The sequence below is a fragment of the Scomber scombrus genome, chromosome 10 (genome assembly GCF_963691925.1).
Source record: "Scomber scombrus chromosome 10, fScoSco1.1, whole genome shotgun sequence".
Lineage (NCBI taxonomy): Eukaryota > Metazoa > Chordata > Actinopteri > Scombriformes > Scombridae > Scomber > Scomber scombrus.
In genome coordinates this window covers 31,055,037-31,070,251 of record NC_084979.1, presented here as the reverse complement: position 1 = coordinate 31,070,251, position 15,215 = coordinate 31,055,037, and positions in this window count along the sequence as shown.

Genomic DNA, 15,215 nt, shown 5'->3' with positions numbered 1-15,215 from the left:
CTCTGCTGTTGAAACGTCAGGACTCTTCACAAAGGTAAGAAGGATCATTAACACCACTTTATTATCATTATTATTATTATTATTATTATTATTATTATTATTATTATTATTACATATTACACTTTATTACTGCTATTAATGCTTTATAATATGTTATTCTCTGTCATTTACTGCAGCTATAAATATACTATGACGTCATTAGGTTCTGAATTTGTGACATCATACAGGGTGTGATGTCACTTTGTTTGTCAACTTGTTCATTTGAAGCATTTAATTCTCCTCCTCTCTCTCTCAGGTTAGCCCCGCCCCCTCTCACACCTTCCTCCAATCACAAAGGGCGTCACACGAGCCCACCTATGACGTCATCAACCCCTCTCTCTGGTTGGACGGCTCTGTCTGTCAGTCACTGAGCTCTGCCTTCATCCAGCCTCCTCCTCCTCCTCCTCCCCCTCCTCCTCCTCCACCAGGATGGAGCAGTTACTATGGCAACCATTACTCTTCTTCCTCCTCCTCCTCCTCCTCTGGTGATTGGGTATCACCTGGCAGTGTGCCGTGTGGGCGGGGCGACACACCAGGTGAGATATCTACCTGTCTGTCTGAGCACCCAAGTATTACTTTCTAACTAATTATAGTTTTAAAGGTTTATTCCACCTAAATATTACTTTCTGTCTCACTACTTCAACTTGGTTGCTAAGATGTTAATTAAATCCTTATCAGGTCAAATAAAGATGGAATCATATGATGAGCTGCTGCTGTTTGCGTAAGACACGGTTTTATTCACTGTGTGTGTGTGTGTGTGTGTGTGTGTGTGTGTGTGTGTGTGTGTGTGTGTGTGTGTGTGTGTGTGTGTGTGTGTGTGTGTGTGTGTGTGTGTGTGTGTGTGTGTGTGTGTGAGCAGAGCAGCGCAGGTGTGTGAGCTGTGGGACCAGCAGCGCTCCCCTGTGGATGAGAAACACGGCCGGACGTCACCTGTGCAACACCTGCAGCTTTCAGAAGAAAACCAACAGACACAACCGACCGCTGCTGAGGCCCAAAAGGAGACCTGTGAGACATGATGCTACAACTACTACTAATAATAATAATAATATTAATTTAGGAGGAATGAATACTAATATATCTTTAAGCATTTTAATGTGTTTTCTGAATGATTTAAAGGGTTTTATTGAAGTAAAACAAACGTACCAAATAACATGAAAGTCATTGACTTAAGAGGATGTCTTTAATTCTATTTATTAGCACTTAGATTAAGACTCACTGAAGTTATAATCCCTCAGATTTCAGTTCAGGTTGAGCAGTTATATTCATCAGTAATCCAGCAGAGATGCTGCATTTGTTTTTGTTTTTACAGCACAAACAAACTCAGGGTCTGCACTTCCTGTGACTGCTTCACAATAAAAGCCTCCCTGTGTGTGGTCATCACTTCTTTTAATGTGAAGCAGCAGCAGGAAATCAGCTGTGATTTAATACATCTATGATACAGCTGCAGGAGAGTGAATCAGTAAACTGATGCTGCCTCTAACAGATAGTTAATATGATGAGTGGATTTAACTTTGAGCTGTTTCATGTTTATTTTCAGGTTGTGACTCAGAGAAAAGACACTCAGTGTGTGAACTGTCTGACAGACACCACGACTCTGTGGAGGAGAAACTCTGCAGGAGAGCCGGTCTGCAACGCCTGCGGCCTGTACTACAAACTACACCAGGTACTGCAAACTGTACTACAAACTACACCAGGTACTGCAAACTGTACTACAAACTACACCAGGTACTGCAAACTGTACTACAAACTGCACCAGGTACTGCAAACTGTACTACAAACTGCACCAGGTACTGCAAACTGCACCAGGTACTGCAAACTGTACTGCAAACTGCACCAGGTACTGCAAACTGTACTGCAAACTGCACCAGGTACTGCAAACTGCACCAGGTACTGCAAACTGTACTGCAAACTGCACCAGGTACTGCAAACTGTACTACAAACTGCACCAGGTACTACAAACTGTCAGAGCAGCAGGTGAATGAACACATAGTCACATGATCAGCTGACCATGCAGTGAGTCACCAGACACCACTGACTCTTCTTCGTGTGTTTCAGGTGAACCACGGACTCTTCTTCGTGTGTTTCAGGTGAACCACTGACTCTTCTTCGTGTGTTTCAGGTGAACCGGCCTCTGGCGATGAAGAAAGACGGAATCCAAACCAGAAACCGGAGAGTGACCAATAAGAAGAAGAGGAGCAGAACAGCTGACCAATCAGAGGCCGAGCTGTCCAGCCTGTTCACGCCTCCACTGATGGCGTCTGACTGCAGGTCAACGGGCGGATGGACACACTGAAGTTAGACAGGAAATAGTTCCAACATGTAACTTTGAGCCAGTTTTATATTTGAGCTTCTTTTTAACACATTTTATCTCTGATGATTTTTTTTACATTTCTTTAATAAATGTAATTCATCATTCTACCTGCTGTGATGTTTCTTCATCTGTCCGATAAACAGCTGCAGTTAGTTTTCCATCTGAGTCAGTTTGTATATAATTATAATCACACATTCTGCATGTGTTATTCATCTCATAAGTTTATAACAGGTTAACAGGTTTAGATTTATTAGGATTAACACGAGTCTTGTGTTTACTGTGGATTAATGAAAAGTGTGATGTCATCTATAAAAAGGGAACATTTAAGCTTTTTGTTATTTCTATCACTGCAACCCCAAAACTGTAAGAGTCATTTAAACACATCTAACTTCTCTAACTTTTAACCTAACAAATAAAAACCAGCTGAGGTTTTTCACTTGAAGTTTCCAGAGGTTTGTGCTGTTGTCACCATAGTTTAGTTTAGTTTAGTTTATTATGATCCCTATTAGCCATTGCACTGGGTAACAGCTACTCTTCCTGGGGTCAGAAAAACACCCAAATACAGTTTTATAAACGCACAATATTACACAAAAATACAATACAATAAAAGAAGATGAAAGAAAAAAGAGAGAGCATGCAAGAGAGTAACAATATATGTTCAAATCATACAAGAACAAAACAGTAGAAAGAGGGAAAATACATATAAAACCACACAAATTTAAACAAGATTGTAAAAGTAAAGAGAAGAATATCATCCCTCCATTGGTTCAGGATGACATGAACACTCAGCTTGCACCCAAATGCACGACTCAGGACAGGTGCAGTAAGAATAAAGACAAGCAGTCAGTAAAAAGTCAAAATAATCACATAGACGGAGACTTACAAACAGCTGGAACGAGAAGTACTGCACCGAACCGGCAACACTAAAGAGGACAGACAGGATGTGTACTGTTACTGTACAATACAGACATGATCAGAGAAGACAAGACACAGGTGAGGCCAGTTAGAGCAGGAACAGGAAGTCTGACACAGAAAACACAGTTAGTGACAAACTGAAAGTGAAAAAGAAACAAACACATGAGTTTAGTGAACTTGACGAGGAGTGTTAGTGCTGTATAATCTCTACAGCAGCGGTATCTCTCCTCTCAAACACACCTGATTCTAATTATTAACTCGTTATGAAGCCCTTTAACGAGCTTCAGCTGCTTCATAACGAGTTAATTATTATAATCAGGTTTGTTAGAGAGGAGAGATACCTGAAACACATGCAGGAGCAGGGTTGGATATCACTGCTCTACACTCACTGTCCTCTTCATTAGGAACACCTGTGTAATCTAATTCAATACAATACAACAACTCTGCTATAAAGTCTACTTTTTACTTAGGTCATAGTCATATAGTGAGTGATTCTGAATGATGCAACACATATCCTTCACACCGAATACCAAATGTTACCTTCAGGTAGATGCTGTATAGATAGATAGATAGATAGATAGATAGATAGATGGATGGATAGATAGATAGATAGATAGATAGATAGATAGATAGATAGATAGATAGATAGATAGATAGATAGATAGATAGATAGATAGATAGATAGATAGATAGATAGATAGATAGATAGATAGATAGATAGATAGGCACAAAGACAACAAACATACAAATCACACAAAAATACCTGACAGAAATAACAGAAAAACACACCCTCCCACCCTCAGCATTACTAGAACCCAGTATAAAAGCGCAATGAGTATATATAGAGCAAGTAAATGCATAAGTAAACGATATAAACTCAGCTTTCTCCTAACCTCCACAGATCTGATTAACAAACAAACAAACAAACCAATCAGCAGTGGTAGAAAGACTGAGGGCGGAACATAAGGTTGTTGTTGCCATGGTTTCCTTCTGTCCGGTTATTGCGTTACACGATATGAAGCCGGCTAACTTTATTTTCCCTAATGTGCGTCTTTATATGAAAAGTAAGTTATGTCAATTGATGTTTAACTGAATGTTTGTTTGACCATAACCTGTTTATTGATTTATGTAAAATTTGACGGCATTTATAGAATTTAAACGGCAGTTATAGCACTCGTTAGCACTTGTTAGCATTATGCTAGCATTGCGGTCATAACGGTTATAACGGTTTTCTGTTATTATTATATCAGTGCCACAAATAGAAACAAGTTATTTTATCACCATTAACACTTTAATATATTACTTTGAGAGAAATTGTAATGTTTATTGATGTCAATTCTTATGTTTATTGAATGTTTATGATTTACACGATAGCCTCCAGTTACATTGGGTACCATTGTTGCCATGGTGATTAACGTTACTGTTTGTTATATTGTTTACAAACACACCCAAATATCATCACATCCTCACATCATGCACCTCCAATCATCTATTCTTCTATACCATCACCTGTAACATCTGCTGTTGAAGAATTATAATTAAATGTTGACTATAAATGAAGACTTCCGGTCCCTGACTCTTTAATGGGAGTCTTCTGTCCATATTGCTGCGTCAACCAGTATAAAGTATAAAGTACAGAAGAGCTGCTACAAGCAGGAAAAACCATAGTGACCCTAGTTAATATTCCTTGTAGTACCAAGTTGGTGCATTATCTATTACTATTTATCACTATTTAGTAATATTGGTTATATTTAATGTGGCGTGAAGCCTGGTCTCTTAGGGCTTTTACTGTTTATTGTTTTTATGTTGTAGCACTGTTGCTTTCCTCTTATGTGCTGTGAGGTTTTTAATTACTGCAAGAAACTTGATGAACTTGACAGATGTTGTCTTCCTCTTCTTTTGTCACTGAGTTTTTCATTTATTAACTTGTATGAACTCAACAGAGTCTACATTTCTTTACCTCATGTGCAATACAGGTTAAATGCTGTTCAATACTTCTCTGCTGCTAGGAAATGTGGCCAAAGACAAATTTCCCTCATGGGACAATAAAGTGATCCTGATTCTGATGGTGGTGTATTAGGGTGGATTATATTGACTGGTGTTCCTAATATTTTGCCCCTCTCATGTATGTTTTTTTTGTAATATACATTTTTATAAAAGTATGCTTAATACAAATGTACAGTAATGAATTCAGTACTTGAGAAAGTTGCAGGGAAAAAAAGAGACAAAAACAATCAACAAAACAATCAACAAGTAGAACAAAATAAAAATAAAAAGCAGGGTAGCTAAATTTTTTTTGACTGGTGTTCCGAATATTTTGTCCCTCTCGTGTATGTTAATGAGGTGGACAAAATATTAGGAACACCAGTCAATATAATTCACCCTAACACACCACCATCACCCACTATGACCTCAGTAATAAACATAAAGTAGAATTATCATTATTATTATAATTTTGGCTTTAACAAAATATTATTTGCATTAGCTTTGTTCTAATTGTGGTTATACATCATGATAAGTTATTACTATACATATATTATAACCCAACTTCCTCAAACATAGCACATATTTATGGAGAGTTGTGTGATTTACACCAAATAAAAAACTTCTTATTGAGTCTGTTTTCTGACTTATTAAGTAAACGACTCCACAATCTGATCATCTCACATTTTCTCCTTATTGAACCAGGAAGTGCTTTATATATAAAGTTGAAGCTGAAGAAGTTTTAGGGTCAAATATTTGTATTGGAGGGTCAGATCTGCCTGCTAATGTAATACAGTATGAACAGATTAACTACAGGCTGCTTTGGTTTGTTTAATAGTTTTAGTCATTTAAAAAAAAACCTGAACAGAGATGATAATACATCTGAGCTTTTGATTAACGTAGGGTTAATTTTATTTGTATTTATATAATTTATTAAATGTTATTCCTTCTAACTACATGAAAGCAGTAATAAAGAAGTTGGTCAAAAACAAAACAAAAGCCCAGAGGAGCTGCAGAGTCACTGATAATCCACAGTAGATTCATCACTATGAGTCACATACTGCAGAATTCAATACATTATATCAGCTTTAATATCAATAATATAGATGATAGCAGCTTTAATATGTTAAATAAAGACTGTAGTGTGAGGATGACAGACAGGCCTCAGAGCATCAGTGGTTGATGTGAATGCAGACAGTGAAGAAGGCAGCATCCCCTCCTCCCCCCCTCCTCCTCCACCAGAGCCTCCCTGCAGGCTGGAGGCCGCTGTTGTGCAACGCAGGAGGCTTCTGGTTTTCCGGACCTCACCAAAAAAGGCCCAAGAGAGGAAAAGGGAGATGAAGAGATGAAGAGAGAGCGGTTGGTGGTCGGAGGCCGGCCATGCTGCCTCTCACTCTCACTCACTCTCACTCTCTCTCTCTCGCTCTCTCGCTCTCTGAGGTCCAGGCTTCGATGAGTTGTGGATGATGAATGACACGGAGAGATTAGCAACCACAACACACACACACACACACACACACACACACACACACACACACACACACACACACACACACACACACACAGGAGCATCCGTTTAGTCGTTAGGGGCTCCAACACACACACACACAGTAAACGGTTTCACAGTTAAACATGTCGACATCTTTCTGTCTTCTGCAGGCTGACAGACGTTAAACACACATGTACACAATCATGAACACACACTCCACACTTCTTTTTACTTCAACAGATGAATCTAAACCACAATAAACATCAAATAACGTCCTAATTATCGATTTATTCTCACTATACAAAGTCTTACCTGCTGGTGGCGACAGAGGAAAAGGTCAGAGGTCAGCAGGATGAGACGAGCTCTGGGCCGTGTTTGTGTTTTAATGGGAATCTGATGTTTAAATTGGTGATATTTGATGTGTTTTGGATCAAAAAAATAACTAAATATCAGCAGCTGCAGTCGTGGATGTTGAAACAGTTTCAGTTCACACGCTGTTTCAGTGTGTCTGATAGGAAGCTGCAAAGCAAAACACCCACAAACAGGACTCACTGTGGACATGAAACAAAGAAATATATAAAAAGACATATATATAAAAAAGGCATTCTAACTACAGAGAGTTATTATCACCTTTAAATTGTCCTGTGAAGCAGAACAACATCACACAGGGTTCATCAAACTGCTGAAAGTGGAATTTAGTATATAAATGTACTTCAGTAGCTTCATTTTGTGTTAAAGTATGAAAACAAGATTATCAAGTGAGACACTCCAGATAGTCACCAGCAAGTCTTCCAGATAAGTACAGAAAGTCTTTTAGTTTGTTCCTCAGAGCGAATCTTTATTAACTGTGTCTTTAAACCAGCAGTCAGTGTGTTTATGTGTCTGTAATGATTCCTCCTGTTCATACTACTACTACATAAAGTACTACTACTACTACTACTACATAAAGTACTACTACTACTACATAAAGTACTACTACTACTACTACTACATAAAGTACTACTACTACTACATAAAGTAATACTACTACTACTACATAAAGTACTACTACTACTACTACTACATAAAGTACTACTACTACTACATAAAGTACTACTACTACTACATAAAGTACTACTACTACATAAAGTACTACTACTACTACTCCATAAAGTACTACTACTACTACTACTACATAAAGTACTACTACTACTCCATAAAGTACTACTACTACTACTCCATAAAGTACTACTACTACTACATAAAGTACTACTACTACTCCATAAAGTACTACTACTACTACTACATAAAGTACTACTACTACTACTACATAAAGTACTACTACTACATAAAGTACTACTACTACTACTCCATAAAGTACTACTACTACTACATAAAGTACTACTACTACTCCATAAAGTACTACTACTACTACTCCATAAAGTACTACTACTACTACATAAAGTACTACTACTACTCCATAAAGTACTACTACTACTACTACATAAAGTACTACTACTACTCCATAAAGTACTACTACTACTCCATAAAGTACTACTACTACTCCATAAAGTACTACTACTACTACTCCATAAAGTACTACTACTACTCCATACAGTACTACTACTACTAATACTCCATAAAGTACTACTACTACTCCATAAAGTACTCCTCCTCCATGTAGTCTCCACTCAGTAAACATGTCAGATATCATTGATATAATAACTCAGACTGATGAAGCTCAATAGAAGCTGATCATCTACTTTTAAATGACTGTGTGGACACACTGTGGATTTAGTCTCCATCACTTCCATTGAAAGCACATTTGAAGGAGATCTTTTAATAGTCAGTATGAACAGGAGGAATGATTACAGAGAGGGAAACCCTGACTGCTGCTTTAACACACACTGGAAACACTGGGAACACTGGGAACACTGGGAACACTGGGAACTGTCCTTTAATGTGTTAACCATCAGGATGTGTTGTCATGGTGACACTGTACAGCATTAGTGAACAGCTCCCCCTTCTGATTCATCTCTGCCATTACAGTCATCACTACAGCTGTGTAATGCCACTTTGGATATACTGTATAAACATAAATTAACAGATGAGATGAATAATTACTAATCAAACGTAAACTCACTGGTTCATTTAATTAAATTAAAAGAAACAAACTTTTACTTCAGAGCCCCAACGTGAAATATAATGTTCCTTAATCACAGGATTATTTAAAGGTGATGTAGTATGCAGTATTACAGTAAAAGTACTGCAGTAGTATGAGTGATGTAGTATGCAGTATTACAGTAAAAGTACTGCAGTATTATGAGCGATGTAGTATGCAGTATTACAGTAAAAGTACTGCAGTATTATGAGTGATGTAGTATGCAGTATTACAGTAAAGGTACTGCAGTATTATAGTGATGTAGTATGCAGTATTACAGTAAAAGTACTGCAGTAGTATGAGTGATGTAGTATGCAGTATTACAGTAAAAGTACTGCAGTATTATGAGTGATGTAGTATGCAGTATTACAGTAAAGGTACTGCAGTAGTATGAGTGATGTAGTATGCAGTATTACAGTAAAGGTACTGCAGTATTATAGTGATGTAGTATGCAGTATTACAGTAAAAGTACTGCAGTAGTATGAGTGATGTAGTATGCAGTATTACAGTAAAAGTACTGCAGTATTATGAGCGATGTAGTATGCAGTATTACAGTAAAAGTACTGCAGTATTATGAGCGATGTAGTATGCAGTATTACAGTAAAAGTACTGCAGTATTATGAGCGATGTAGTATGCAGTATTACAGTAAAAGTACTGCAGTATTATGAGCGATGTAGTATGCAGTATTACAGTAAAAGTACTGCAGTATTATGAGCGATGTAGTATGCAGTATTACAGTAAAAGTACTGCAGTATTATGAGCGATGTAGTATGCAGTATTACAGTAAAAGTACTGCAGTATTATGAGCGATGTAGTATGCAGTATTACAGTAAAAGTACTGCAGTATTATGAGCGATGTAGTATGCAGTATTACAGTAAAAGTACTGCAGTAGTATGAGCGATGTAGTATGCAGTATTACAGTAAAAGTACTGCAGTATTATGGGCGATGTAGTATGCAGTATTACAGTAAAAGTACTGCAGTATTATGGGCGATGTAGTATGCAGAATTACAGTAAAAGTACTGCAGTATTATGAGTGATGTAGTATGCAGTATTACAGTAAAGTACTGCAGTATTATGAGTGATGTAGTATGCAGTATTACAGTAAAAGTACTGCAGTATTATGAGTGATGTAGTATGCAGTATTACAGTAAAAATACTGCAGTATTATGAGTGATGTAGTATGCAGTATTACAGTAAAAATACTGCAGTATTATGAGTGATGTAGTATGCAGTATTACAGTAAAAATACTGCAGTATTATGAGTGATGTAGTATGCAGTATTACAGTAAAAATACTGCAGTATTATGAGTGATGTAGTATGCAGTATTACAGTAAAAGTACTGCAGTATTATGAGTGATGTAGTATGCAGTATTACAATAAAAGTACTGCAGTATTATGAGTGATGTAGTATGCAGTATTACAGTAAAAGTACTGCAGTATTATGAGTGATGTAGTATGCAGTATTACAGTAAAAGTACTGCAGTATTATGAGTGATGTAGTATGCAGTATTACAGTAAAAATACTGCAGTAGTATGAGTGATGTAGTATGCAGTATTACAGTAAAAATACTGCAGTATTATGAGTGATGTAGTATGCAGTATTACAGTAAAAATACTGCAGTAGTATGAGTGATGTAGTATGTAAAGTAAAATGATAAAAATTATTAAATTAGATGTTTAATAGTTAAAGATAATTACCTGATTCCTCCAAACATGAAGGAATGTAAACTCGGTAAGTTTCAGTTCATTTCTTTGTAAAACATATTAACATCATTTACATTTTATAATTATTAACATCATTGTAATTTGATGTGACGTTTAAGGGACTCCGGAGTTTACAGTTTTTAGCTCATCCAGCAGAACATCGTTATTTTCTTACTTTCTGCAGATCGATAACAGTGATTGGCTCTCACAGCAGGTTACATTCTGCGCATGCTCAGTGGCTGTGACGAGCAACCCGGGAGGACGCTACGTTCACGGTCCCATTGGAAATGTGCCAGAGTAGAGTTTACAGGTCTTATCCATACATTTATTTATTTATTTATTATTATTAATAGTGAAGCATCAGTGTTAGAGCAGCATGTTACTGTTGTAGCTGCTGGAGGTGGAGCTAGTTTACACTACTTTATATACAGTTAGCTAGTTTAGTCCAGTGGTTCCCAACCTAGGGGTGGGGCCCCTCCAAAGGGTCAGCAGATAAATGTGAGGGGTGGTGAGATGATTAATGGGAGAGGAAAGAAGAAAAAACTAAGTTCTGTTACACAAATGTGTTTTCAGTTTTTAGGACTTTTTCTCTAATCTTTGATTTTTGCTGAAATATTGGATCATTTGAACATTTATTGAAATGAAAGCATGTGAGAAGTTTAGAGGGAAAAATCACTATTTGGTGGAGCTGTTAACAACTCATAGACATCTGAAATTTGATATATTTTAAACACTAATTTCTGTGAATCTTTTACTGAATAATTTACTAGCCTATTTGTGATGTGAAATCTGACTAATTATGAAAAAGTATTCTATAATTATATAACTTTCACCACATTAATCCAGTGTCTAACGTCTAATATCTTGAATAATTATAATATTCAGAAATCAACAAAACTCTACTTTCCTGATGTAGTCTTCTAGCATGTTTCTGTGAGGGTTGTGGGGATTCCGACGCTCGGTGCGGGCCGTGAAGGCAGCAGCGCAGCAGAGGAGGAGCAGTGGGGGAGCTCGCCGAGCTGCGCGAGCGAAAATTAAAAACCAACTTTAATTCACTTTAATTGAGATATAAATAGAAGCGCGTGCAGAGACAGCAGACAGGCGGGCAGGTGGAGCATAGACAGCCGGGCAGGAGCACCGGAGGACCGGGAGGAGGAGGACACAGAGCACCGCTGAGAGGTCCGTAGAGGAGAAAACATGTCTGTGTGTCTGTGTGTGTGTTTCTGTGTTTATCAGCAGATTAAATCAACATTAACCTTTATTTAAAGTAAAGTTTGTAGGATTACCTTTAAAGAAACACAATGCATGAACTCATACAGTAATAAACCTTCTCAGTCATCACATGTGATCATTATAAGTGTTGTTAGTGTCTGCAGAGACTGAGATAAAAACCAGGGGCCAAGGGGGGGTTGGGGTGTTGTGGCCCCCTGGAAACTATGTTGGATTTGTTGATGATTTAAATATGTGAATTTTAAAGATGTTTTGTATAATAATGGCTTATAACCAGGGATGCTCGATATTGACTTTTCTGCCGATATCCGATATTCCGATATTGTCCAACTCTTAATTTCTGATACCGATATATGCAGACTTTTTACACCAAAACTGTTACTGGTAACAACATAACTGTCTCCTATTGTTGAATTAACACATTGTGCCAAATTTTATTGTGATGACCCACTGGATGCAAACATAAATGCAACATGGCTTTCCACATGTAAACACTGTCTGTGCAAAATAAGAGAACAACTTCAACTGCACTGCCATATTTATTATGCTGCTTTGCAGTCATTGCAAATTACAAATATACTATCCGTAGGGAACACTTGGAAATAGTTCCAAACCACAGACATAAGCCCCGTTTCTGGAGGCGGGACCTTTATAGGAGCGTCCTCTCACTCGCTCCTCTCAGCTGTTGTGTCTCCAGCAGAGTAGGACCCAGATAGGACCCAGATAGGACCCAGATAGGACCCTGATAAGACCCAGATAGGACCCAGATAGGACCCAGATAGGACCCTGATAAGACCCAGATAGGACCCAGATAGGACCCACCGGACTATGACGGTGACGTCACATAGGCGACTCGCCGAAAGCATAACAGAGAAAATGACAACGTTATTTCTGTTTGTGTGTTCGTGTACAAGGCGGTGGACGCTATGAACTTGTTAGCCACGGTTAGCGACCCACGAGTCTAGCGTGTTGTTGTTGTTTACGTCATCAAGCGCGCGCCGGTAAACGTCCCATGCTGCGTTCATGCAGGCTCGGAAATGCTGAAGCCTACAGAACAAATATCGGTTATAAAAACCCAATACCGATATTTCCCGATATTACATTTATAAGTGAATATCGGCCGATAATATCGGAGGGCCGATAATATCGGACATCCCTACTTATAACAATAAAAATAGATTATAACATGAAGTATCTGTGGAGGAGAAATATAAGAGAATCAGGTTAAAGCTGCAGTTTGTAAGTCTGAAGGAGAGTTATTATAGTTAACTACGACTAAAACTAACAGTGAAAAAATAATTTAGTTTACTTTAGTTACCGTAAATAAAAATTACAATGAACAATGCAAAACTAACCGTCCTCTCAGATTTATTTGCAGCAGGCTTCAGCTTAGAAAACTGAACAAGGTCAACTTTGTGCTGCAGAATAATGTAAAACACACACCTAGCAGCCAATCAGAGGTATTGATTGTCATATTTGAGTTGTTGTGATTCTCTCTGACATCAAACTGTTGGTCGTTGTTACTTCAGGTCGTCCAGCGAGTCGTCTGTCTGCTGTTGGACCGACTGAACAACATGAACCATTGGCCGCTGTAGCTGAAGGGGGCCGAGATGGAAGTGATGCAATTGGATGACCTGTCTCTGGGGGCGGGGCTTGTGGTGCAAGGTGAGATGACTGGGTGAAGATCTGTTAACAAGACATCAAATAGACACAATATAGAAATAACAACATAAACCCAAAGGCTGCATCAATGACTGAATGATTAGAAACTCCTGATGAGCCGAGTATAGCACATTTCAACAAGTAGGGTGTATATGTAAGTAGTAGAGCCTAACCCTAACCCTCTCTGTAATCATTCCTCCTGTTCATACTGACTATTAAAAGATCTCCTTCAAATGTGCTTTCAATGGAAGTGATGGAGACTAAATCCACAGTGTGTCCACACAGTCATTTAAAAGTAGATGATCAGCTTCTATTGAGCTTCATCAGTCTGAGTTATTATATCAATGATATCTGACATGTTTACTGAGTGGAGACTACATGGAGGAGGAGTACTTTATGTAGTAGTAGTAGTACTTTATGGAGTAGTAGTAGTAGTACTTTATGGAGTAGTAGTAGTAGTACTTTATGGAGTAGTAGTAGTAGTACTTTATGGAGTAGTAGTAGTAGTACTTTATGGAGTAGTAGTAGTAGTAGTACTTTATGGAGTAGTAGTAATACTTTATGTAGTAGTAGTAGTAGTAGTAGTACTTTATGGAGTAGTAGTACTTTATGTAGTAGTAGTAGTAGTACTTTATGGAGTAGTAGTACTTTATGTAGTAGTAGTAGTAGTACTTTATGGAGTAGTAGTAGTAGTAGTACTTTATGGGGTAGTAATAGTAATAGTAGTAGTAGTTAGGGGTGTGCGATATGACGATATTAGATCTGACAAAGCAGAGAGATCGTAGAATCGTTTATAGGCTCATTCTATATGTATATAGATCTATATATATATATATATATTTATATATGCATCAGAAGTTTCACGTGCACATCGGCCACACTGCAGCCAGAGGCAAAAAAAATAAAAACAATGTCTGAACAATAATATGTTTTAAAGCTGCTGGGTTTTTAATAATCAGGTTATAGACATTGTTAGAAAGACCGAGGGCGGAACCTAAGTTTGTTGTTGCCATGGTTTCCTTCTGTCCGGTTAATGCGTTACACGCTATGAAGCCGGCTAATTTATTTTCCCTAATGTGCATCCTTATATGAAAAGTAAGTTATGTCAAGTGATGTTTCACTGAATGTTTGTTTGACCATAACCTGTTTATTGATTTATGTAAATTTGACGGCATTTATATAATTTAAACGGCAGTTATAGCACTCGTTAGCACTTGTTAGCATTATGCTAGCGCATTTCTATAACGGTTATAACGGTTGTCTGTTATCAGTGCTATAAATAGTAACACGTTATTTTATCACCATTAACACGCTAATATATCGATTTGAGAGAAACTGTTTGTTGTACTGTTCAAATTAGTCTCAAAAATCAATGTAAAAAAGAATTGTGATAAAATCGTGATATGATATTTTTGCCATATCGCCCACCGCTAGTAGTAGTAGTACTTTATGTAGTAGTACTTTATGTAGTAGTAGTAGTAGTACTTTATGTAGTAGTAGTAGTACTTTATGTAGTAGTAGTAGTACTTTATGTAGTAGTAGTAGTACTTTATGGAGTAGTAGTAGTAGTAGTACTTTATGTAGTAGTAGTAGTACTTTATGTAGTAGTAATAGTAGTACTACTTTATGGAGTAGTAGTAGTAGTAGTACTTTATGTAGTAGTAGTAGTAGTAGTACTTTATGGAGTAGTAGTAGTACTTTATGTAGTAGTAGTAGTACTTTATGTAGTAGTAGTAG